The 25,934-nt window shown below is 35.2% G+C and overlaps 1 protein-coding gene across 2 annotated transcripts in view; it reads right to left on the bottom strand.

The window, feature by feature from the left end:
- The window catches only part of LOC125661055 (uncharacterized), a 55,159-nt gene extending 39,858 nt beyond the window's left edge, over window positions 1-15,301 (bottom strand). The window contains exon 1 of one of the 2 annotated variants that reach the window (XM_056148158.1): window positions 15,099-15,301. The gene's annotated coding sequence lies outside the window, so the exon portion shown is untranslated. The remainder of the gene's footprint in view (window positions 1-15,098) is intronic. The other variant, XM_056148156.1, reaches the window with a different exon arrangement.
- Window positions 15,302-25,934: the final 10,633 nt, after the last annotated feature.

Raw genomic sequence — 25,934 nt, 5'->3', positions numbered from 1 at the left:
CCAATGGATTATATAGTGCGTACATACAAAAAACATACTGATGTTTTATATTGTGCTTACATACAAAATAAATGTCAATGTTTTATATAGTGCTGATATACGAAAACCAAATACATACTGTTTTATATGAGAGGTGAAGATAATGCATAGGGATCAATCTCAAAACCCTATGAGCAATACGTAACAGAGAGTTGGGCAACCACGGACACCGCGAGCTCTATATGTTGATTATGCAATAGTGTCTATATAGAGAGCGAACACATACCAAAGTATTGTATACCGTTTATATGAAATACAAACAAATTCATTGAATTAATATTCTTTAACGTCCCTCTAGAGAATATTTCACTCATATAGAGTCGTTACCACTGCCAACGAAGGTCTGCAAAACTTAGGCCTATGCTAGGCGCTTATGTCCATTGAGCAAGAGGTGATTTTTTATCGTACTACACCTGCAGTGACAGGGGACCTTGGTGTTTGCATTCTCAACTGCCCCATGTAATCTCCTCTTACGACAAGCGACGTTATACTGAGGACTTATTCTTACCCGGATCCCCACGTGATACAAACACAGAGATACCATATACTACTGAATCATTCATAAAAGTATGCAATCAGAGATCAGTACTACATTTTGGCCGACTAAATCTAATTAAATCAAGTACATCAGTATATTTTCATATGTTATTTGTGCAAGAAACTTTACAGAAAAGACAAGGAAGTTATACACAGATAAAACTATTGTCATGCGAGCTTTAGAATGCATGTCGCTACGTTTTGATTTAAAGAATGGACGATTGCGCAGTGAAGATGGCGAACATGGATCAATCTCATAACTCCTATAAGCAACATAAAATAGATAGTTGGACAAACACCGACCCGTGGATATACCAGACGTGGGGTTGGGTGCCTAGAAGGAATAAGCATATCCTGTTCTGAGAGAAAGATCCACAACTTTTACTTCTTCGTTGTCCTGGATTCAGTCTGTCAGATACTAACAATGTAAACCAATACATCAAACTGGAGGATAGATTTCAATATATCACATTAAAATTTAACCATGGGATGCTGTAAAGTATGCAACTGGGGTTTCTTGATAACATTATTGTTTACTCGCTGATGGTCATTATTGTGTACTCGCTGGTACAGTCTTTGTTGTGTACTCGCTGTTAGAGTCATTGTTGTGTAACCGCTTTTAGAGTTCAAATATTGTTTTGTACCCACTGATACAAGCATTGTTGTGTACTCGCTGTTGCTGTCAATGTTGTGTACCCACTGGTATAGCCATTATTGTGGTAGAATCATTGTCCTAAATGACGACAAAGGCTAGCATTATGCAGTGACTGTTCCAAAAAGGTCAACATGGGTTTAGTCGTCTCTAACGAAAAAACAGGGGTACTGAGGATCAAATCTAACCCGGATTAAACGTTGTATGTTTTCCGTCCTTCATCCCATTTTCTAAAAGTGTTGAAGACCCGAAAAATGGCTATAAATGATCATTTCGATAAGAAATATTCAATACAGAAGGGGGTGGCATTTTACGTAGTCCACCTTTAGATCCGTCAAACGCCACAAAGATACCGTACGGTTTACTTCTGACAAAGTCGGGTACAGTTGATTTTTCGTTATTATTGACTGTTTCAGGCGCAGGGGTGTCGGGTGGGGGGGGGGGGGGGGGCTAGTGGCACTTTGACGTATATAGTTAGTAAACAAGTCATACCATATCGACAACACACATGCCTTTTCTAATCTTGAGTGCATGAACACAGACGAGCTGTTTAGATACCTTATGTGTTGTATTAAATGTCTTTAAATCACCTACAAGCTCGGAAATTCTCTGTTGAAAGATTTCAACATTCTGCAGATAAGAAGACAAAACAGGGATTCTCAACATCGCATGATCAAATAGCAGATTTAAGTTTCACAAACGTGTAACACTATGAAATAGACATCCGTTGTATGTTTACCTAGATTGAAGAGCTTTAACGGGTTATTATTGAGTCATGATGTATGTTTAAATCAATATGGTATGGGGTTATTATGTTCATAGATTCATTGAAACGTTTATCAGTCATTTGATTACCTATACAATCTGACCAGACGTCTTTGACATGATATAGTTCAAATATTTCCGTAACCTTGTCAATAAAACAGCTGCAAAAATCGCCTCACAAAACATTTGCCAGAATGTATCTCTAGTAGTTTGTAATGCATGGCAGGCATTTGTCATTCGCTAGAATATATTTCTAGTTATTTCGTAATACAGGGGACATATCTGTTGAGACCGTATCCATACTGTTCTCAAAGTAAATGATGACAGGAGCTCCCTTAAAAAATACTCTGTGTAAATGCACCGCTATCACAAGACGTGGAAAGACAGGAACTCTACTGTTCTCAATACAGGTGTTCTCACATTTCACATTTTAATATTTCATTTACGTAGATCAGGAGAACGCTGTTGGGTGTCAATACCCGTTGTATTTTGATTCAATGTACTCTCTCGTCATGGGATACATCATCGCAGAGAGTAGTGAATCAAATAGCGATATGACGTCAGAGAAAGCTGACTTCCATCACGACGAAATAGAATTTGAGAATAATTCGAATTCAAAGCAAAACAAAAAGAATAACAAATCACATTCTATGATTAAAAAACCTGTCTGAAAATTTCAGAATAAAATGCAAGTAATTAAGAATGCATCCTTGTATTTCGTGTCTGTGTTAGATATAATAAACTAGATTCGATGACAGTTGTTGGAGGTTTACATCTGTTATATTTTGTTTCGTGTCGATGTTTGATGAAATGGTAGCTTCCTATTTTTGTTTCCTTTTTAATAAAGTGGATGATTTCTTTTGAGCAGGACAAGATGTCCTCGCGTAAATTCATTTCTCTAAAATCCAAATAAGGGATCAGTATTAATGTGGTAAATGCTAGGTATCAGGTAAAATTGGGATTCTGAGGAAAGGTATAACATATACACTGTAATATGAAAGTAGCTCTGTATTGATAACGTATTCATAAAACAACATCAATGTGTGTTGATAACTTACTGGTAAAAGAACTGTAACCTGTGTTCATAACTTAATGGTAAAATACATCAATGTGTCTCGATAACTTACTGGTAAGACATCATGAAAGAAAGGTGGAGGTAACGAACACTGATCAATCTCATATATTTCCTAAGCAATACAAAATATTGAGTTGAACAAACATGGACCTAGGTTGTAAACAAATATGTTTGAAATGGTCACTATAATATTCAATTAATTGGGCGGGGCTTAGTTCTTAAATGAAATGGCAATCGCTGTCTCCCGCAGATTCCTACATATATTGTAGGCTGTGTTAATTAGAACGGACAGTATATGTGAATGGCGGATCCTGGGTCTCCGAAAATAGGGGGCTACTTCTAAATGTCAAGTTGTTACTAGCTTTGCCAGCTGGAACCAAAACATATTCCTCATGTAGCCTATTTAATTCTTTGATCACTTCTGGTTTACTAAACACAGAAGGATAGATGGTATTTACTTTTGTTTTCATATGTCTAATGCGGAATTTTAATATCCCTCTAATTTTTTTAACCCATTCTGACAATGCATTAAGTTCTTCTTTTTCATATTTAGCCCATCGTCTGGCATAATCTTCGACAGAATTCATAATAGAGATGAAGTTATGTCGCCAATTAAAAGACCTAGGTTCTCTGTATTTAGGACCTTTTAGAATAAGTGATTTGAGGTCCTCATTTTCAACTATATCAACATCACCAGTAATGACATGTCCAGCTATACTATAGTTGAAAGAAGATGAAGAACAAGAACATGTTGGTGGATTACGTATACGATGGTCTATATCTAGACACTGCAACGTTTGTTTATAGTTAAACAGTTTGGATGCAATAGTAGAAGTATAGCTGTAGGAAATACAGGGTGTAGACTTGAACTTGAAATAAGTTGGAATACACGACTGGACCCTTTTATGATGAAGAATGTTGCTTATGCTGACGGCATCTATTCCTTTGTTGTTTTTTTTTAATTTGAGCTGAAGGAACTGGCGGCATGATATGGAAGGAATATCATCCATGGTCCGTGCTGCTTTATAGAGCCTGTGGTAAGCAACATCCATAATCATAGAGTGCAGTCTATATTCAGGTGTTGAAAAATCCAAGTATAGACTAGCCATAGCTTCTTCAAATAGCGTGTGTAAAACGCTCAATGGAATAGAGTAAAGTTTTGTACAAATATGATGTGGACCTAATTGTCTGTTGACGTAAGGCAAAAGGGAATCAAACGTGACCACATTTATACTTGGTATTTTATATGAACGATGTCCATGACTGCGTCTTTTGGGTATTGGGAAAGAGTCCCATCACATTCACGTTATTTCCTTGTGGACTCGTCAAATTTCCCATATCTTATACATTATCATTGCATCCATAGGAAAATGCAGTGCCTAGGGTCCTGATCCAGTGATCTTCTTGTTGTCTACGAAAAGCGGTGCTTAATGTTGGATTGTTTGTGTGATGGTAATTTTTTTCTAAAATCCTTACCCTCATGGACAAGATGGAGTGGTCCGGTGCATTAAAATGCTTGTAAAAAAAAGTTGATTATCACCATTATTAATTTGAAATATGTGCCCCGATATTCTTTTATTAAGCAAACCCTTGGTTTCTCCCACATAAATTAAGCCACACCGGCTACACTCAATCGCGTAGACAACGTTAGAAGATTTACGAGTCAGATTATTAAAAGTTTTGGTACAGAAACTACGTCTAGTTAGATTACTACTAAATGAATTTCTAGTGATCAGTATATCACAGTTTTGCAATTTTTACAGAACATGTTGAGGTTGAACACATGGGTTCTGAAAATGAATTATAAAACAATATCTCTGAAAGGAAAATAACAGTCTTTAATTTGGGTATAAGAATTTTGGTTTCTGTACCAAAGTTGACAATTTGACAATTGTACATAAGACAAATCTTTGATATAGCGAAGGATAATCCGAAGGACACCAACCGATCTGTAGGAGCCTGTGTCCTTTATAGACTCCACATAGTGACACCGTTTTATACTGGGCGACGTGGCAGCCAGTATTGTTTGGTCAGTGTGTATATTCATGAAGGAACATACGTTAGAGTTACAAGCAAGATCATCTTATGATGTTGGAATATAATTCACATACCTATCTATGTTTATATGTAAAACAAATGACAATGATGAACGTCTAGACTCTAGAAAATAGAGGACCTTCATTGTTTTTATTAAAATGCCAAGATCGCAAATCAATGTCAAAATACGTCCTCATAAGTAACTATGTAGATTATCAAGTCATTTATAAATAACTGTTAGTTTAATAGATTTCATACGTGGTAATGGCATATTAGCTCTTGCATATACATAGTAAGTAGAGCTAATATTTAAATGAGGGAGTGTTAATGCCTCATGAATCAATAATGAATTACAGTGTTTATGTATCATGTTTATTTGACTTTAAGAAGTTTTAAAGATCAATGATTCAATTTAAATGTCACACTTAATTCGAATGGCAAGGTAAAAAAAAAATGTACATGATAGTTTTAAAGAAGTGAAATTTGCAAATATGCATTTTCTAAAAAAAGGTAGTTATTCTGATGAATGTTGATACAAGTCTTAAGATATACAATGCAATTAGTGATATTTGTATTATACATATACTACTCAAAATTTGATAAGGATCACTAGGTTATTTATGTGTAATTTACAACTAACATAACAAAAGATAAATTTGACTCAGAAACGTGTTCACTCAGGTAATGAATGAAAATTCATGAACGGTATGAACTTTTATCAATACGGAATGCTTGAAATCTGATAACAACACCAAAAGGCATTTCATTACAAAATGTTAACAGCAAACCAGAGAAAGAATTACACAGTCTTTGGGGATAGTCCATCATTACACTTTGTCGATGAAGTGTCAACACCGGGTATGGCCTCCCCTTGCATCATGACGGCTTGACAACGTCGAGCCATGCTGTCAATAAGCACCCGGATGTTTCCAATGGGAATGATGTTCAACTCTTCCACGAGGGCGTTTCCGAGCTATGCCAAAGTGGTGTGTTGTGCTCTACGGCGTGAAAGGGCAACCTGCAGCATGTTCCATACATGCTCAATCGGGTTCAAGTCCGGCGAGCGCGCTGGCCAGTCCATACCGACAATTGTCTCCTGCTGAAGGTACTGCTCCATCTCCCTGGCGCGATGAGGACGGTCGTTATCATCCATCAGGATGAACTCAAGGTCAACAGCACCAGCGTAGGGTCTGACGTAAACATCGAGGATCTCATCCCGGTACCGCACCCCCGTCATTGTTCCTCTCTCCAGGACATGAAAATCTGTTCTTCCATCCCTGCTGATTCCACCCCAGACCATGATGGAATCAACACCATAACGGTCATGTTCACTGATGTTGGCATCATGGAAACGTTCCCGTTGACCTCGCCACAATCGGTACCTCCTGTCTGTAAAGTCCAAACAATGCCTGGACTCATCGGTGAACAGAACTTGAACCCAATCGTTCTGTGTCCAAGTGACATGATCTTCAGCCCAGTCCAATCCCTCCCGCCGGTGTTGAACAGTCAGAGGGACTCGAACACATGCCCTTCTCGAGTTGAGACTTGTTTTGTGAAGCCGATTCCGTATCGTTTGAGTGGACACATTCACCCCCGAGGCGTTCAGGAGGTCGTTACGTAGGCTAGTTGCTGTCTAGAAGGGATGGCGTCGTGCCTGAAGAGCCACAAAATGGTCTTGGCGTTGGGTTGTCGACCTCGGACGATCACCCCCATGTCGGTGTGCTGCTGTACCAAAAGTTTGCTGTCGGTCCCAGGCCCTGTTTACAACGCTCTGGCTGACGTTTAGTGCATTTGCAACGTCACGTTGTGAATGACCAACGTCAAGCATTCCAATACATCTGCCCAGTTGTTATGTTGTCAGGCGACGCCTTACACGTTGAGGGGGCATTGTGTTGATAAACATAGTGTAAACACTCAAGTGAGTTTGAAATTTTAGAAAGAATGAGACACCGATGCCTGAGTGAAAATCGTGCAATGGTAGCAAAAGCAGAAACTGTGATGAGAAACGCATTTCCCATGGCATGAAATACACGTGCAAGTTTGTTGAAGACGTTTTTGATTTCACTTGGACGCAATATTGCCAGTTATGCTGTTATTAATTTTTTAAACATAAAAATATATATGATTATTATCAAATTTTGAGTAGTATATATTGAAAGCATGCACATTTGAAGAAATAAATCAATATAAAATGAATAAAAGGTGCATTTATTATCTGTTACAAATTAAGAGTTTTCATGATTGAAGAAGATGGTTGACGTATAATAAAATGAAATTTGCTTAGAAAGAATGTGAAAATCAAATTTGCTGTATTGTGATATTTTGTTACCATAGCGATATGACTTATCTATCAGAATTGATATTTGTCCACTATAACATTGACTTTAGTAACGTCTGTCGATAAAAACATTCTCTTCATTTGAATATTTAATTCATTTGCGTGGATTCCGAATTTGAAAAGGAATAACAATTTATATTTCCATGGCAGCCAACACTAATTGTCAAATCAAGGCAAGCTACTGGCAAACAAATTCATGGTACAGATGTTTCAACAGTCTCGCTTAAAGTCAGCATTCAGTTTTAAATGTCGACTAAATGTGTTTAAAGCCAAACAAAATTCCTCATGCAACCTATCTATTCTTTATCACGTTTGATTTACTAAACACATGCATTATTAGGTCATTCTCTACAAACACATTTTCATAACTGATTATTGTGAACAGTCTTAAAGTTTGATTACTTGTCAGAGTGTCCAAGAAAACCAGCTTTGCTATAAAAGATAAAATTTATTTCAACAAGTTTAGTTTTTCATCCAACAACTTTATTTCTGCGGAGATTAGTTAATGCAGAACTACATTTATGTGTAGTTTGGCAGGTTTAATGTAAGGTCGTGAAAATCGGAGATCTAGAGTGAACGGAGTCAGCACAATGAGTAATCACCTCTCCATTAACCTAAGTTTTGACAGTTCGAGTGAGAGCTATATTGTGTGTACACAGAATCAGGCACAAAAATCAATAAATGTGCGATATGTGGCCATACATACTTCAGAATAATCTGGGGCACTATTTGCACATATTACGTAGATTCAGACTGAATCAGACCACTGACGAATAAACAGGTACTTTATTAGCCTCGTTTCAAAAGTTTTCTCATTGTCGTATGTATCTTATTTGTTATCACCACCAGTCAGTGGGTTGAATGTCATCTGACGTGTGGCATACCAATTGATAAGCCGTTCTTTAGATATTAATTTTGAATACTAAATTCACCGGTTACCTCATCAAGATATCAGGCTCACAACAAACACCTGATCCTACCCCTGATGATTTCATTCTCACATTATTTTCCTTTTCCTTTTCTTGTTGAGTAGATTAAGTGATATGAATATTAAACATACCTTCATTTGATTACATGTAAGGATTTCTAATGAATCTGAAACTTCCATAGGAGAGTTAATATTTACCTACCTAGAATAACCCGGGGCACTGTTTGCACATATTACGTAGATTCAGACTGAATCAGACCACTGACGAATAAACAGGTACTTTATTAGCCTCGTTTCAAAAGTTTTCTGATTGTCGTATGTATCTTATTTGTTATCACCATCAGTCAGTGGGTCGAATGTCATCTTGCGTGCGTCATACCAATTGATAAACCGTTCTTTAGATATTAATTTTGAATATGAAACTCACCGGTTACCTCATCAAGACATCATGCTTACGGCAGGCACTTGATCTTACCACTGGTGATTTCATTCTCACATCATTTTCCTTTTCTTTTGGAGTAAATTATGTGATATAAATATTAAAGATACCTTCATTTGATTACATGTAAGGATTTCTAATGTATCTGAAACTTTCACAGGAGAGTTAATATTTACCTACCTACTTTGATATTTGTAAATTTGCAGGTGACTTTTTGAAAGATGGTGATCAAGAAGTTTGGTGATCTGGAGAAAGTGGAGTGATTACCATACTCTTTATCTTTATATTCTGGATGGGATTCATTTATGATATTGATCACTGTTATATTCGTCATTTCATCAAAACACAAGGTTAACCCTGTATACCGTCCTTATCAATGACATGTTACGTGAATGTTCTCATACTGTTTGCACAAAAACGGGACCTTTAAAACACAAGTCTGGTGTCACGATATGGGACGGCATGACAAAGAGAATCATCATTGCTAACGATTGTAAGCAACATTTATAGATGTGTTACCTTATATATTCATGAAAGTTAATTGTAAGCATCACGTATAAATCCAAATGTTAAATCATTCAACTTAAAGCTAGTGACTAAACCCTCTACAATAGGAACAATTTTTGAACATCCTATTCCAAGTATAAAAGTAAACTTTATATAGTTGTCAAATATATGTGCCTAAAAGTATTTCATCAATATTTAAATGACTACTCTGTACCTGCTTTGGAATTAAGACAATTCAAATTCGCATTGTAAAACAGGTCTTGTATATTCATTTGTCCAAACAAACGACCAGGGTTTTGGCAATAAAGAGCGGGTTTGAAATAATTTCTTAAACAACATACCTGTACGAAAGGTGAAGATAAGGAATATAGCTCAATATCAAAACTCCTATAAGAAATACAAAATAGAAAGTTGGACAAACACGGACCCTGGACTTAGGTGGGATCAGGTACCTAGGAGGAGTAAGTATTCCCTGTTGACCGGTCACAGCCGCCGTGAGATCCATATCTTGATCGTGTAAACGGAGTTATCCGTAGTGAAAATCAGTGTGTCAAGACGGCAAAACGTTTCGTATGAAATAGGTCAGACAGCGTTTGACCCAATGATAGGATGTATTGACAAACTTCATCGCTATAACAACCATATAATTTGCGAAATGCAGACAATAAACGAGAATACTGAAATCCCTGCATTATCAACCTATTTGTCATAGTCTGCCTCAGTTTACAAGCTGACCATACATAGAACAAGATCTTGTGTATCGAATCGTTTGAAATATATAAACACCATACAAACACCATATGCAGTTGATAAAGGAATATCGCTGCATAAAAATGGGACATTGAAGATGGAGAATCTGAAATAATTCCATTTTTCATAAAGTTAAGCTTTTACTTTGACATTAATATCTATTTCCAATAGAATATATCAGCATTAAGTGGACGACTCTCTGGTGTATTTTATTTGGAGTTTACTGGGATGTATCAGATCAGCATATGCATTGAAATTATTATTCTTAATTGATAATGGTTCATAGATATATCTAAACCGGGATAGGGATGACAGGACAGCACATACTTTTTGTCAGTATCATTCTTTTATGCTTTTTACTAAATTCTAACATGTACAAGGAGTTTAAAATTGTTACATCAGATTTATATCACCTTCGAGGATGCGATTTGTCAGAATTGTCAGACGCTGAGCTTATATCGTCTTTGTTTTGTAAACTGCTGATAAACAATCCTGATTATGATCAGAGGAAATTCGGGGAAAATCATGTCACGAAAAATTCTTCAGTGAAAATCCCAATTGTATCGAAACCATCATTAACATGTTTTGCCTGCCTTACACTTATAAGAAGTGGAGATGTACACATAAACCCTGGCCCAAGCACACGTACACCAAAGCATCCATGCCCTGTATGTTCTCGAGGAGTTATAGCTAGTAGCAGAGCTGCAGTGCAGAGTGTGTTAGTTGTCATCAGAAGACACACATTAAATGTTTAAGCACAGAAATCCACAAAAGATTCAGTACTTCTTACAAAAAAGAAACAACATTTTTATAAGTGCGAATATTGCACCAGCTCCATGCAGACTAGAGCTGAGGGAATCCAAATGTAGACATCTCCAACGACCCTCCCACTAGGAATGGAGCACTGACACGACTTTAAAGATACATGTATGCATAATGAAAAGTTCCAATGCTTTAAGCGTAGAGGTATGCACTTCATACACTTACGTGTTAGATCATTACTCCCAAAGATATCTGAAATCCGAATCATAGCAGAAAAAACTAAAGCAACAATTATTGGAATATGTGAAACATACCCAGACTGTTCAGTTAACGACTCAGAAATCCATATTGAGGGCTACTGAGCAATCCGAAAAGACAGGAATAGAAAAGGTGGTGGGGTATGCATGCTTATCAACAATAAATTTGCAATCTTCCAACAGTTAATTTCAGACGCTACAGAATCAGTGTGGGCAGATATATATCTACCAAAAGCAAAACCATTCATAGTGGGCACAGTATACAGACCACCATAGGATCAGCAGTTTTTTTTGGACATTTTGAAGAGTGCCTAGGGTGCATAAGATCTGATTTAGACAACATTATTCTTGGTGATATTAACAGGTGTAGGAAGAGTAAGAAAAATCCATTATTTGAAGGATATAAGCATGTTTTAAATTTGCCCGGTCTTAGTCAATTGATTTTAAGTTCAACTAGAATCTCAGAAATGGGCGCTTCACTGATTGATCATCTTCTTGTTAACAATTTAAAAAAAAAGTTCAATCAGGAACTATTGTAACGGGTATTTGTGATCATGATCCGATTTTTTGTACGAGAGAAATCTCTAAAGGACAAATCAAAGGACATGATACTGTCAAAATTAGATTACTGAAAAAATTTGATTCTACTTTATTTGTTGAAGAATTAGAAAAAAATTGACTGGACATCTTGTACATCATCTGATTGTGTTGATTTAAACTGGAATGTCTTCAATGATATGTTTTTAAACATTGTCATTATAGTTGCACCTGTAAAACAAGTGAGGTTGAAACAGAGAACATAACTATGGATAAATCATGAAATATTATATCTTATAGATGAAAGAGATAAGCTTTTAAATATTTAAAAAAAAAAGTAAAAACGTTGAAGATCAGAAGAAAAGAAAAAGTTCAGGAGTTAGAAATTCACTTCAAAGAAAGATTTAAGAAGGGGGATCAGAATATGTATCTGATAAACTTGAAGAAAATAAGGATAATCCTTAAAAAAATCTAGGAACATTTGAAAGATTTAGGTTATAGAAACCAAAAGAAAAAAAATATTTTGAATATTAAGGATGATGTTTGTCATGATGATTCGGAAATTGCTAATCATTCTAATACCTTTTTTACTACAGTTGCATCAAAACTTGTGGGATCCCTGCCCACTGCAAAGGGTACATTTAATGCCGTGTCAATATTTTTAGAAGTTTTAATTCAGATAGAAATTTTCATAACAATACCCTAATTTTAGGTTCAGTGTCTGAAACTTTTGTATTTGAACAATGTCTTGGTCTAAGCACAGCAAAGAGCACTGACCTTAGTGAAATATCAGCATTTTTTTTAACAATAGGTACAAGTGTACTAAAAACACGTATAACTTTAATCATCAGAGTGTATTCTTTTTGGCCTTTGTCGCAATCTAACAAAAAATAAAAGTCAGTTTGAGCTTAAATATCTCGGTCATGTTATTAAATCTAGTGAGTTCGTGAAATATCTGGGAATAACAATTGCTATTATTTTTTTTTTAATGGCATCTCATAGTGGTTAAGATTATGTCCAAGGTCAACCCCAGACGTAAGTGTCTTTATAGAAATGGAAATTGGTTGAATAAAAGGTCAAGGTTAATATTATCTTCTTATTCAGTATTACTTTGATAATTGTCCTTCTGCATGGTATGAAAGCTTATCTAAATCCTTGAAGAAAAAGCTACAAGTTCTTCAAAACAAAACAATAAGATTCATCTTAAATCCGAACCCCAGAACTAGTATAAATTGTGATATTCTAGATTCAATAAACACACTCTGTGTAGCAGATTGTATTAAACAATTAAGATTCAAACATGTCTTTAACATCAACTATGGTCTTGTACCAAATTATTTACATGAAAAATTTGATCAAAATGATAATGCTACTAGGAGAGCCTCCAATTTTTATTATCATGTTCCTAGGGTTAAGGCTTACAATAGTTCAAATTTTTATTATCTTACCATTTTAAGCAGAAGAAGCTCGTAGGAGGGAAGATAGCATTTATATATAATGTTTTATGGTGTATAATGATATATTTTAAAAAAATATTTTGTATCAATATATAATCAAACAATGTACATAGTTTTATTTAATTTGGGCTAGGAAAATCACCTAATGCTCAATCTTATTTTTGTCTATGCTGTCTTAGTCATACATAATATATGCTTTCATGGGTTATCCTAGGTAAAGATTTATTTAAAGTATGTAATTTATATTGTCTGTGATAAGACCTGGTACTGTGATAACCATGTATTTTGATAATGATGTTGTTGGTGGCTATACCTGTGATAATATCCGGAGTGCTAATGTGTACATATGATGGTAATGTGTCAAATATTCATTTGTGATCCCTAATTGACATTATTAATGTATTTTACAATGTATATCATTAAGATTTGCAATGTATCTAATGCTTTACCTGAATAAACAAAATGATAATAATAATAATAGATGTCGAATTGAAGGCCAAAACACGATTTTTTTTTCTTTTCGAGTAGAAATTTTAAAATAAATTCTGCTTCACAAGAATAACAAGTCAGGTCAGCTAACAAAGAAACATAATTGGTACCCATGTGAATTCCAAAAGACTATTGGAAGACCTGATGAAAAAAGACCATGAAGATATTGTTAATGAGGAACTCCAGCATTTTTTTAACTCAAGAGTACTTGTGCTTGGAATCAAAGTGTTGTTTAGCACAGTATTATTTTGGGATGACTTATCACTAGATATGAATATTTCTTTTTTTTTCCATTCTTGTTGAAGAAGCAACTGTGTTTGATGTCAAAACGTATCTTTAATATATCGTTAGGAATCGTTTTGTACAATGTTGAAAGGTGATAGGTTTTTATTGTTGTGATGGATAGATATGGAGATGGATCAATTCATATTTCACTAATACTAAATCTAGCAAACAAATTAAGAAATGTATGGGTAGTGATCAATCTTTGTACTTTGTTCACCCTAAGCACTGTTTGTACAAATATATCATGATCTGTACACAAATTATATAAATAAAAACTTACTCGGATCTCTGATAAATAGTCAGTGTTACGGTCGTTATGACAATCTAATTAACAGATACTAAAAGACAAAGGGTGTATAGCTGCCTTTCTAACATCGAATGATATTTGACAAATATTATGATGAGCAGTTCGTTATAAAAATCAAGAGACACTCACGAGAGATCAGAACCTTTGTAGTAATCATAACAGTTATTTTGTATATTACGTATCTATTTTTATCATACACTTGGTAATGATTACGCAGATGTTGCACTGTGTGATGCGGGTGACATCACAATAGCCAATATGTTCTAAAAATGCAGTTCACATATCAGATCGGTGTGCAAAAATGCATGAACGGTGAAGATAACGAACAGTGATCAAACTTATAACCAGCTGGGAATTACGTGTTCACTAGTCAAAATCATGACATCAATGTTTTACAATGGTAAATCAGTGTATTAATGTTTTACTGTAGTAAATTAATGTATGGGAGTTGTACCATAGTTATTTATAATTAATATATGACTTGTTTGCGTGTACAGCTTACTGTACCATGGTTTAATCAATTAAACAGAAATTTCCCATGAAGTGATTCAATATACCAGAGTTCTTAGTAGAGCAAATCATTGTATCGAGGTTTTTACCACAGATCAGTGATACATTAAATGCCCCTTGATATGTCTTTAAAATGCAAACAATGTAACCTACATATGATAGCCAGAATGATATTTCATTAACTCAGTTTTGAACATCAAAAATACTATCCCGTTCATATGAAATATTAAAGCAGTATTTTTGCATGTAATATTTTCAGCACACTGATATCGTGTATATATTTTATGCTTTTACTTTATATTTTATTTTCTATTTTTCTATTCTCTCACATTTCTGTCTTTGAATATGTTTTATATAGGACCACGATGTTAAGTAGTCTTTTGATAATAATTGTGCTAAATGAAAAAAAAACCGATTTATTATTTACCTGAAATTGTACGCTCCACTATCATTGAACTGTCCGCTCTGACTTCTGTAAAGTTAAATGTAGCTATTCAAGAGCTAAATTAATCTACAACTCGCCTTGCTAGATGTAAGATTGCGTCCGTGAAGTTTGGGGATATAAGAAGTGTGAAATCACATTTAAAATGCAAACAGCACCCTACACCTCGTCCTTATCAATGACATCTCACGTGAGTGTCATCATGCTGTGTGAACATAAAACTGCACTTTAAGCCTCAAGTAAACTACCACAGTAGATGTTGGTAAGATAAGAAACTTGCATTGCTACGACTGTAAACACTATGTATAAATCACTATTTAAAGAACATCATTAAAAGTTGGCGAGGAACGTCTGCATGTGTATGCAAATTTTGGAATGGGAAGTACCTATAGAAAAATATACATACCAATTTATTGTATAGTGTTTGGATATATAAAAAAAATACCAATACATCATATAATGCTTATATACAAAACAAATACCAATGTTACATATAGTGCTTATATACAAACCAAAAATATGTTTACCCCTCCTAGGCATCTGATCCTACCTCTGGTGTGTATAGCGGCCCATTTTTTGCTCAACTATCTATTTTACATTGCGTATAGTAGTTATGAAATTGATCAATGTTCGTTGTCTTTATATTCCATATCTTCCATACCAACGGATTATATAGTGCTTACATACAAAAAAACATACTGATGTTTTATATTGTGCTTACATACAAAATATATGTCAATGTTTTATATAGTGCTGATATACGAAAACCAAATACATACTGTTTTATATGAAAGGTGAAGATAATGCATAGGGATCAATCTCAAAACCCTATGAGCAATACGTAACAGAGAGTTGGGCAACCACGGACACCGCGAGCTCTATATGTTGATTATGCAATAGTGTCTATATAGAGAGCGAACACATACCAAAGTATTGTATACCGTTTATATGAAATACAAACACAAATTCATTGAATTAATATTATTTAATGTCCCTCTAGAGAATATTTCACTCATATGGAGTCGTTACCACTGCCGACGAAGGTCTGCAAAACTTAGGCCTATGCTAGGCGCTTATGGCCATTGAGCAAGAGGTGATCTTTTATCGTACCACACCTGCAGTGACACAGGACCTTGGTGTTTGCGTTCTCAACTGCCCCATGTAATCTCCTCTTACGACAAGCGACGTTATACTGAGGACTTATTCTTACCCGGATCCCCACGCGATACAAACACAGAGATACCATATACTACTGAATCACTCATAAAAGTATGTAATCAGAGATCAGTACTACATTTTGGCCGACTAAATCTAATTAAATCAAGTACATCAGTATATTTTCATATGTTATTTGTGCAAGAAACTTTACAGAAAAGACAAGGAAGTTATACACAGATAAAACTATTGTCATGCGAGCTTTAGAATGCATGTCGCTACGTTTTGATTTAAAGAATGGATGATTGCGCAGTGAAGATGACGAACATGGATCAATCTCATAACTCCTATAAGCAACATAGAATAGATAGTTGGACAAACACCGACCCGTGGATATACCAGACGTGGGGTTGGGTGACTAGAAGGAATAAGCATGTCCTGTTCTGAGAGAAAGATCCACAACTTTTACTTCTTCGTTGTCCTGGATTCAGTATGTCAGATACTAACAATGTAAACCAATACATCAAACTGGAGGATAGATTTCAATATATCACATTAAAATTTAACCATGGGATGCTGTAAAGTATGCAACTGGGGTTTCTTGATAACATTATTGTTCACTCGCTGATGGTCATTATTGTGTACTCGCTGGTACAGTCTTTGTTGTGTACTCGCTGTTAGAGTCATTGTTGTGTAACCGCTTTTAGAGTTCAAATATTGTTTTGTACCCACTGATACAAGCATTGTTGTGTACTCGCTGTTGCTGTCAATGTTTTGTACCCACTGGTATAACCATTATTGTGGTAGAATCATTGTCCTAAATGACGACAAAGGCTAGCATTATGCAGTGACTGTTCTAAAAAGGTCAACATGGGTTTAGTCGTCTCTAACGAAACAACAGGGGTACTGAGGATCAAATCTAACCCGGATTAAACGTTGTATGTTTTCCGTCCTTCATCCCATTTTCTAAAAGTGTTGAAGACCCGAAAAATGGCTATAAATGATCATTTCGATAAGAAATATTCAATACAGAAGGGGGTGGCATTTCACGTAGTCCACCTTTAGATCCGCCAAACGCCACAAAGATACCGTACGGTTTACTTCTGACAAAGTCGGGTACAGTTGATTTTTCGTTATTATTGACTGTTTGGGTGTGGGGTGGGGGGGGGGGGGCTCAGTGCTCCCACTGGACCAGAATTCCCTTTCGCCACTTTTTCGGGGAGTGGCGCGGCACAAATAATCACATGCTTTACAATTATTTCCATCATATTATATATTATTTTATTCATTACACTTATTTTAGCATTTTGAATCAGTTACATTACTTAATCATATCCAGCTACCATACTTAAACATTTCTTTCTGAAATAATAAGAAGTTGATTTGTTTGATAAATTCTATTATGGAAATCAAAATTCAGATAATAAATCATATAAATATAAACTTCATGATGCTACACCCCTCAGTGAAAACATTGTGTACATTGGCCGAAATGCAGATGTCACAAAACATCAAGCCCAATTTAGAGTCGTATCTCAACCATTCCCTATTAAATTTCCGTTTTTGTATGGAAGATTTTGCAATTTGGAGAGAATCAGATGTTTGAGCAGGTGGGGTTAACTGTAAAGCCAAACATAGATATTTTTTAATTTTAGACTGACTAGGGTCAGAAGCTACAAGTTTAGTGTCAAAATAGAATGGGGTGCATAGTCTTATGAGATTAGCATTTTTATACTGTTGCGCACCGAACTTCAAAGAAAATTATTTATTAAAATTGCTATGTCCATATCAATGGTGACCGACCGCATTGTTTATGAAATATTCGAACTAAAATCAAACACATCAAAATCTTGTAATCAACAAGTTTGGCCGCAAAAACAAACAATTGATGTATTCATATATACCATAATACGGCCAATTTAATTACCGGTCGGTTCTCTGGTTAAGAATTGACATTAATGTGGAGATGATAACACGATAATGAATACGACTTTAAATGTTAAACAATTGACCACAGCAGGGTAAACAGCTGTCCGATGTACTTTATTACATAATCACCGACTTTTTTGCAGCCATAACTTACCTGAGGCTGTGACCAGCTCTGTGTGCACTGGAGCGACGCGAGATTTCCGGTCGAACGCGTTGACTGAATAAACAGATTTTGACTGCATAAACAAACAGGCGATAATGTGTCACTGACAAAGGATTAAAAATACAATTTATTGCAAAAAGGGATTTTCGCCACTTTCAATTTTTTTTCGCCATTTTTGAAAAAAATTCGCCATTGGCGAAAATGGCGAAGCCCAGCTCGAGCACTGGGGGGGGGGGGGGGGCTGTTGGCACTTTGACGTATATAGTTAGTAAACAAGTCATACCATATCGACAACACACATGTCTTTTCTAATCTTGAGTGCATGAACACAGACGAGCTGTTTAGATACCTTATGTGTTGTATTAAATGTCTTTAAATCACCTACAAGCTCGGAAATTCTCTGTCGAAAGAATTCAACATTCTGCTGATAAGAAGACAAAAGAGGGATTCTTCACATCGCATGATAAAATAGCAGATTTAAGTTTCACAAACGTGTAACACTATGGAATAGACATCCGTTGTATGTTTACCTAGATTGAAGAGCTTTAACGGGTTATTATTGAGTCATGATGTATGTTTAAATCAATAAGGTATGGGGTTATTATGTTCATAGATTCATTGAAACGTTTATCAGTCATTTGATTACCTATACAATCTGACCAGACGTCTTTGACATGATATAATTCAAATATTTCCGTAACCTTGTCAATAAAACAACTGCAAAAATCGCCTCACAAAACATTTGCCAGAATGTATCTCTAGTAGTTTGTAATGCATGGCAGGCATTGGTCATTCGCTAGAATATATTTCTAGTTATTTCGTAATACAGGGGACATATCTGTTGAGACCGTATCCATACTGTTCTCAAAGTAAATGATGACAGGAGCTCCCTTAAAAAATACTCTGTGTAAATGCACCGTTATCACAAGACGTGGAATTACAGGAACTCTACTGTTCTCAATACAGGTGTTCTCACATTTCACATTTTAATATTTCATTTACGTAGATCAGGAGAACGCTGTTGGATGTCAATACCCGTTGTATTTTGATTCCATGTACTCTCTCGTCATGGGATACATCATCGCAGAGAGTAGTGAATCAAATAGCGATATGACGTCAGAGAAAGCTGACTTCCATCACGACGAAATAGAATTTGAGAATAATTCGAATTCAAAGCAAAACAAAAAGAATAACAAATCACATTCTATGATTAAAAAACCTGTCTGAAAATTTCAGAATAAAATGCAAGTAATTAAGAATGCATTCGTTGTATTCCGTGTCTGTGTTAGATATAATACACTAGATTCGATGACAGTTATTGGAGGTTTACATCTGTTATATTTTGTTTTGTGTCGATGTTTGATGAAATGGTAGCTTCCGATTTTTGTTTCCTTTTTAATAAAGTGGATGATTTCTTTTGAGCAGGACAAGATGTCCTCGCGTTAATTCATTTCTCTAAAATCCAAAAAAGGGATCAGTATTAATGTGGTAAATGCTAGGTATCAGATAAAATGGGGATTCTGAGGAAAGGTATAACATATACACTGTAATATGAAAGTAGTTCTGTATTGATAACGTACTCATAAAACAACATCAATGTGTGTTGATAACTTACTGGTAAAAAAACTTTAACCTGTGTTCAGAACTTAATGGTAAAATACATCAATGTGTCTCGATAACTTACTGGCAAGACATCATGAAAGAAAGGTGGAGATAACGAACAGTGATCAATCTCATATATTTCCTAAGCAATACAAAATATTGAGTTGAACAAACATGGACCTAGGTTGCAAACAACTATTTTTGAAATGGTCACTACAATATTCAATTAAATGGGCGGGGCTTAGTTCTTAAATGAAATGGCAATCGCTGTCTCCCGCAGATTCCTACATATATTGTAGGCTGTGTTAATTAGAACGGACAGTATATGTGAATGGCGGATCCAGGGTTTCCGAACATAGGGGGTTACTTCTAAATGTCAAGTATTGGCAAAAATAGTCAGCCATTTTTAGAGGCAAATTTGGAGTTTTCATTTAAATATTTTAGTACTGGCGTATAAATTCGTTGCGAAAACGTTCGAGTCCTTCAGTCCCCTCTCTGGCCATAGATAGCCTTTGAACCACTGCACTCACTGTAGATTGTCCTAATTAGGACGAACAGTGAGCACAGCAGCCTGGGCGATGATCCATTCAGTCAATAAATACATTCAAATCGACGAGACTATTTTAAACCCTAACGAATAAATAAAAGCCATTCATTAGATAATTATGCAATTTTCACACACCACAAACACAGTGAATACTTGGTGATCGTCTTGAAACATGTTTCAGTGAAATATTTGGGGGGGGGGTGGTGGTAATATATTCAGAGAACATGAATACCCTGCCAAGTATGACATTTGCAATGCAATATGAGAAACAGGGATTGATCGATACGTTCTCATAGCCCGATATTCTGCCCCATTCACAATTGAAAATATGCAGATTTTGTTCCCATTTCATGGAAAGCAAGACATGTTTGTAAAACATTGTATCCATGGTGCAAAATTGAAAAAGGGTAATACACTTGCATCATTTAATAGATGGTAATGCCAAATCAATTCAAAATATTAAACAGACACTATCTTCCTATATCAGGAGTGGATTGATCATGTGACCTTAAAAAATGGTGAAAATATATTCCTGATGCTGTACCAATAGTGGTGTCAATCAAGCAAATGATTCTTAAGATATAGGAGATAATGCATACCCTTGACCGTTGGCCATATGAACCCCAATTGTATAAAGCTTATCTACTCCTTATGGTGTACCAGTCTGCCAAGTTTGATGTCTGTCAAGTAAAGGGTTCCGACAATACTGAATGGACAGTATACTCATGTCCAGTTTGACCTTTTAACCTTTAAACATGTGACCTTATGATTAATAGGGGTCATCTACCTTTGAAGATGTACCAGTGTACCAAGTTTGATTTTTTGTCAACGAAGGGTGTTTTCAAAATACTGAGCAGAAAATATATCCATATGTCCAGAAAAGATTGACCCATGCCCTTTTGTTAAAGTAAAACAATATGTCTCTATTGTTTTAAACAAGGGATGGGCATAAAAAATATAATACTGAACCTCCCTTTTTATAGAAAATAATGCATAGATAATGCATAGATGACCATATGGGGCGATTGAGAAGACACGCGTCTCCTTCATGTGAAAAACTGTATAACTTTTCAATGGAGAGAAAACGTTACTGCACACTTTTTTATTCATCTGATCAATGAATTAGAAGATAAATGCAATAAGGAATTCACTTTGTTGTTTTAGTATCAGTGTTTAAACATTTAGTGAGTCTTGGGTGGGGCTAGTACATTGTATACAGGTAAATCTGAATTGTGTTCCTGCATATCAAAATGCATACAAAATAAAGAAAACCTTTGAAACTGTTCTTTATTATTATTTATTCTAAAAGTTTTGCATTAGTTAAATATCACACACACAAAAAGGAAACCTTTCAAACAATTTCCCTCATCAATATAATGTATTATTCATATGGCAACGTGAAGTGTTCTAATTAAAACATGTCAATATGTCTTTCATTGTTTTCATCTTTAAATTATTTGACTAAGTATCACCCATTCATTTCACTCCGAATATCATTCAAATTTGCCAAAATCCTAAGAAAATCCCTCTAAAGATAAATAGTAATTTTGCATTGGTTAAATGTTACCAAGTTATAAATGGAAAGGTTATCATTATTCAAAATTACCTTAAAACAATGTATCCTCGCATGAAAGGTATTGTCTTGTTTACATGAACATCAAAAACGGTTATAGCAAACACTATATATCCCAGCCATATTCAGAGTGGGGCAAAACACTTCATTCATTGATTTGAAACAAGTCTAACCACCAAATATCGAATAGTGATGTCAATGTCACCAAGGTCAAACCATAATGCCACAAATCAATATCTACACCTACAGACTGTGTATGAAAGTATTCGCAAGGGCGATGGCGGCCATTTTGTTAATCGAAAACGCTTGACAGTAAACAAACATGTTTTTGGAGTGTCTGAACTGAACAAATAACTTGTAAATGCAACAATATTGTAAATAAACATTTTTATATCAATAATCACTCGTTGTGATTGGGTGCATGGAAATTTTGTATAATTTACTGTAAATGAAGTCCAGATTTCCAGACTTTTGTGACACAGTTCATCACCAGAATTTAATGTACATAGTTGTTATGAAGTTTTCTTTTAATTACGAGCCAAATGTTTTCTACAGGGCATAAAGCAGGTGATTGTGTGGGCCATGTCAGTGCTGGAATTTGTTTGTCAGTTTTGTAATTGGTTGCAAAAAAATCCATGAATGAGTATATGGTCATCCATAAACAGATAATTGTCATCTTGAAAGAGTTTTGCCGTACAGGTCACAAGTTCTCTACATATTTTCAGAGTTATTCATGTTGCTATATGTATTGACTCTGCAAAGCGTAATAACGCCATGACAGGTAATGCATCCCCAAATATTTTACCAGTTTCGGGGGAAAATACAGTCAGACAGTCCAGATTTAAATCATTTCTTCTCCATAAATACACTCGACAGTATTTTCCAAGGGCAATCTGGCACTTGTCAGAAGAAATTACCATTTTCCATTCATTTTCCACGGTAGTTTATTTTACCCGCACACCATTGTACACATTTTACACGATTGACAACTCGGACCATATTTTCTTGATACAAATACATATTTTGTATCCATTTCTGTCTTAAACATCGCCAAATAGTTTTCTTTCAAATATTTGTATTGTTATTTTCATTATATTTTTGTAATGTCCGACAGTGGTCTTCTTCTATCCAACTGTGCCTATCTAACAAATCTCCGTTCTGTACGTGCGCTAACTGATTTCTTTCGTCCACTTCTTTGTTACTTTTCTGCTGTACCTTGTTCTCGAAACTTATTGCAAGCACAATACACAGTTGATATAGGAATTCTTAATACGTTTACAACTTCTCCGGAACTTGTACAGCCCTGAACTAATGTTATGATGTTTTCTTAGCAGCCTATACCGAGTTCCGATGTTTACAACCCATGTTTTCCAATCACTACCTTGCATGCATAAACAGAGTTACAGACGACCACAAACATCATTAGTCACATAATTGACATTTAACCTTTTAAATACATCATCGGTGAAAGGATAACTTATGTCTGTGCAAAGAGAGATAACCCGCAATGTATGATACTCAATGCACACGCTTGAAAAATGACACGATCGTGCGAATACTTTTTGTCCACAATCTGTATGTATCAGTGTAAGAATTTTCATAAAAATATTTCAATGGTTGCTTTGTAACTGAGCTAAACATCATATAGGGAAAAGTGAGCTCAGGGTAAAAAGAAATGTCAACGTCAAATATATTGATAAAGTTGAATAGATGGAACCTATATGTATCACCATATTATATTTCATAGATATATCAAAATATGTTGAATATTTTCTTTGAAACTGAGCTAAACGCAAAGAGTGAAGGAATGACAGAGGAAAAGAAGGACAACAGGCGATTCGAAAAGTTCAAGTGAGCTAATAAAAAAGTAGAACACCTGCCTGCCTCATCAAAATTGGAAAAATTTGGCTTGAGAAACTACTTGTAATTGTTTTTGGCTTTATGTTATATAAACATTTGGCGTCTTTACCTCACACTCTCTCATCATTGATCTGTTGCATACCTATATAAAGAGCGTAGAACGATATCTTGAAATTAAAGATTTTAAGGTCATTATTATAAAGTATTCTTAACGGAAAAGTATTGCTGCGTTTATGATACTTTTCGGTTAAGATGTCTTTACAAAATAACAACCACATCTAACAGTTAAAGTATTTGTTAAAGAATCCTTACGAAAATATACACCTGGTTAGATCGCAGAGACGCAGTATGTTTCTGCCAACAGTAACAAAATAAACTCAAATAAGACTTGAATTTTATGTGACAATGTTTTATTATGGTGCAAAAGTATTTAAATAATGCAATGTTAAATAACAGCTTTACAAGAAACTGGAGATTTAAGTGTATCAAACTTTCTGATACAAACATGAAGCTAAATGTAGCAAAATACAAAATATTTGATACAATCATCGGACAAAATGTACTAATATGTAAAATATCTAATATAAACATCAAACTAAATGTAGTACTATACAAGATTTCTGATAGAAACATCACAGTAAATGTTTAATATACAAACTTTCTAATACAAAAATCAAGCTAAATGTAGTTAAAAAAAAATGATACAATCATCAAACATAACGAATAAATATTCAAAATTCCTGATATAAATATTGGTTTCCATGAAAAGTATGTTGCACGCAAAAAACTAAATGTATATGCAAATTCTGATACAAACATGACATTGTTTTCACTACATGTGTACTGCACACGACGGTCGATGTTTTCCTTGTCCTCATCAACATATACCAAAGACGATTACGTTTGTGAAATCTGATCCATGTCCTCAAATGGATCACTCAGCATAGAATAAAATTTGTCGAATCAAAATGACGCGTTGCGGTGGGGGACAATAACAGCTTTACAAGAAATCGGCGATCTAAATGTATCCAAATTTCTGATACAAACATGAAACTAAATATAGCAATATACATTTTGTTTTTTATAAAATCATCACACTAAATGTAGTAAAATACAAACGTTCTGATATAGTCATGAACCATAATGTATAAATATTATTTTTCAGGACAAGTATGTTGCACGCATAAAACTAAATGTCTATACAAATTTTGATACAAACATAACACTGTTTTCCCTACACGTGTACTGCACACTACAGTCGATGTTTTCCTTGTCACCATCGACATACACCAAAGACGATTACGTTTGTGAAATCTGATCCATGTCCTCAAAAGTATTCACTCAACTTAGATTTAAATCCCAAACAGAAAGCGGTGTCCTGCCCGTACTCTAAAACAATGTTAAAGTTCAAGTCTTTTGCCATTTCAGTTCATGATAGAATATCGTTTTATTTGAAGGTTCATCGGGAATTGTGTCTGGGTACACGGGTGGATAATTAAAGATTATATGATGACAATGTGTCGTTGAACGGTTAACATGAATGTCACAGCCATCTCCTTGTTGGTGATAGTAGTGCTGATATTTACAAAACATGGAAAAACTATCACATGTCTGTTTGGATTCAAGAAACAGCACTTCCACACCCCTACCCCCCCCCCCCAGAACAATTTCAAAAAAAACTTCATTATGTAAAACTTTAAAAGAGAAATATATTCCAGTGACCTAACAATACATGAAGTTCAGAGCCAGAAATGGCTTATTGTAGCTAGTCCTTCCCTACATACATATTTGTATTATCTCAATGTAATTACCCAGACAGATCTTATTCATCTACATTCTCGCTGGTTTCCTCTGAATTCCGATCTTGACCGTTTTCCTTTACATCATTATCTTCACTTGCCCCTGATTCAACAGCGTCCTCGGCATCAGGATCATATTCCGCGCTGTTATCCTCATACTTCAGATCCTCGCTGTTTTCTTCAGACCAGACTC

The sequence above is a fragment of the Ostrea edulis genome, chromosome 8, assembly GCF_947568905.1.
Source record: "Ostrea edulis chromosome 8, xbOstEdul1.1, whole genome shotgun sequence".
Taxonomy (NCBI): domain Eukaryota; kingdom Metazoa; phylum Mollusca; class Bivalvia; order Ostreida; family Ostreidae; genus Ostrea; species Ostrea edulis.
This window is presented reverse-complemented; position numbering and strand designations above follow the sequence as displayed.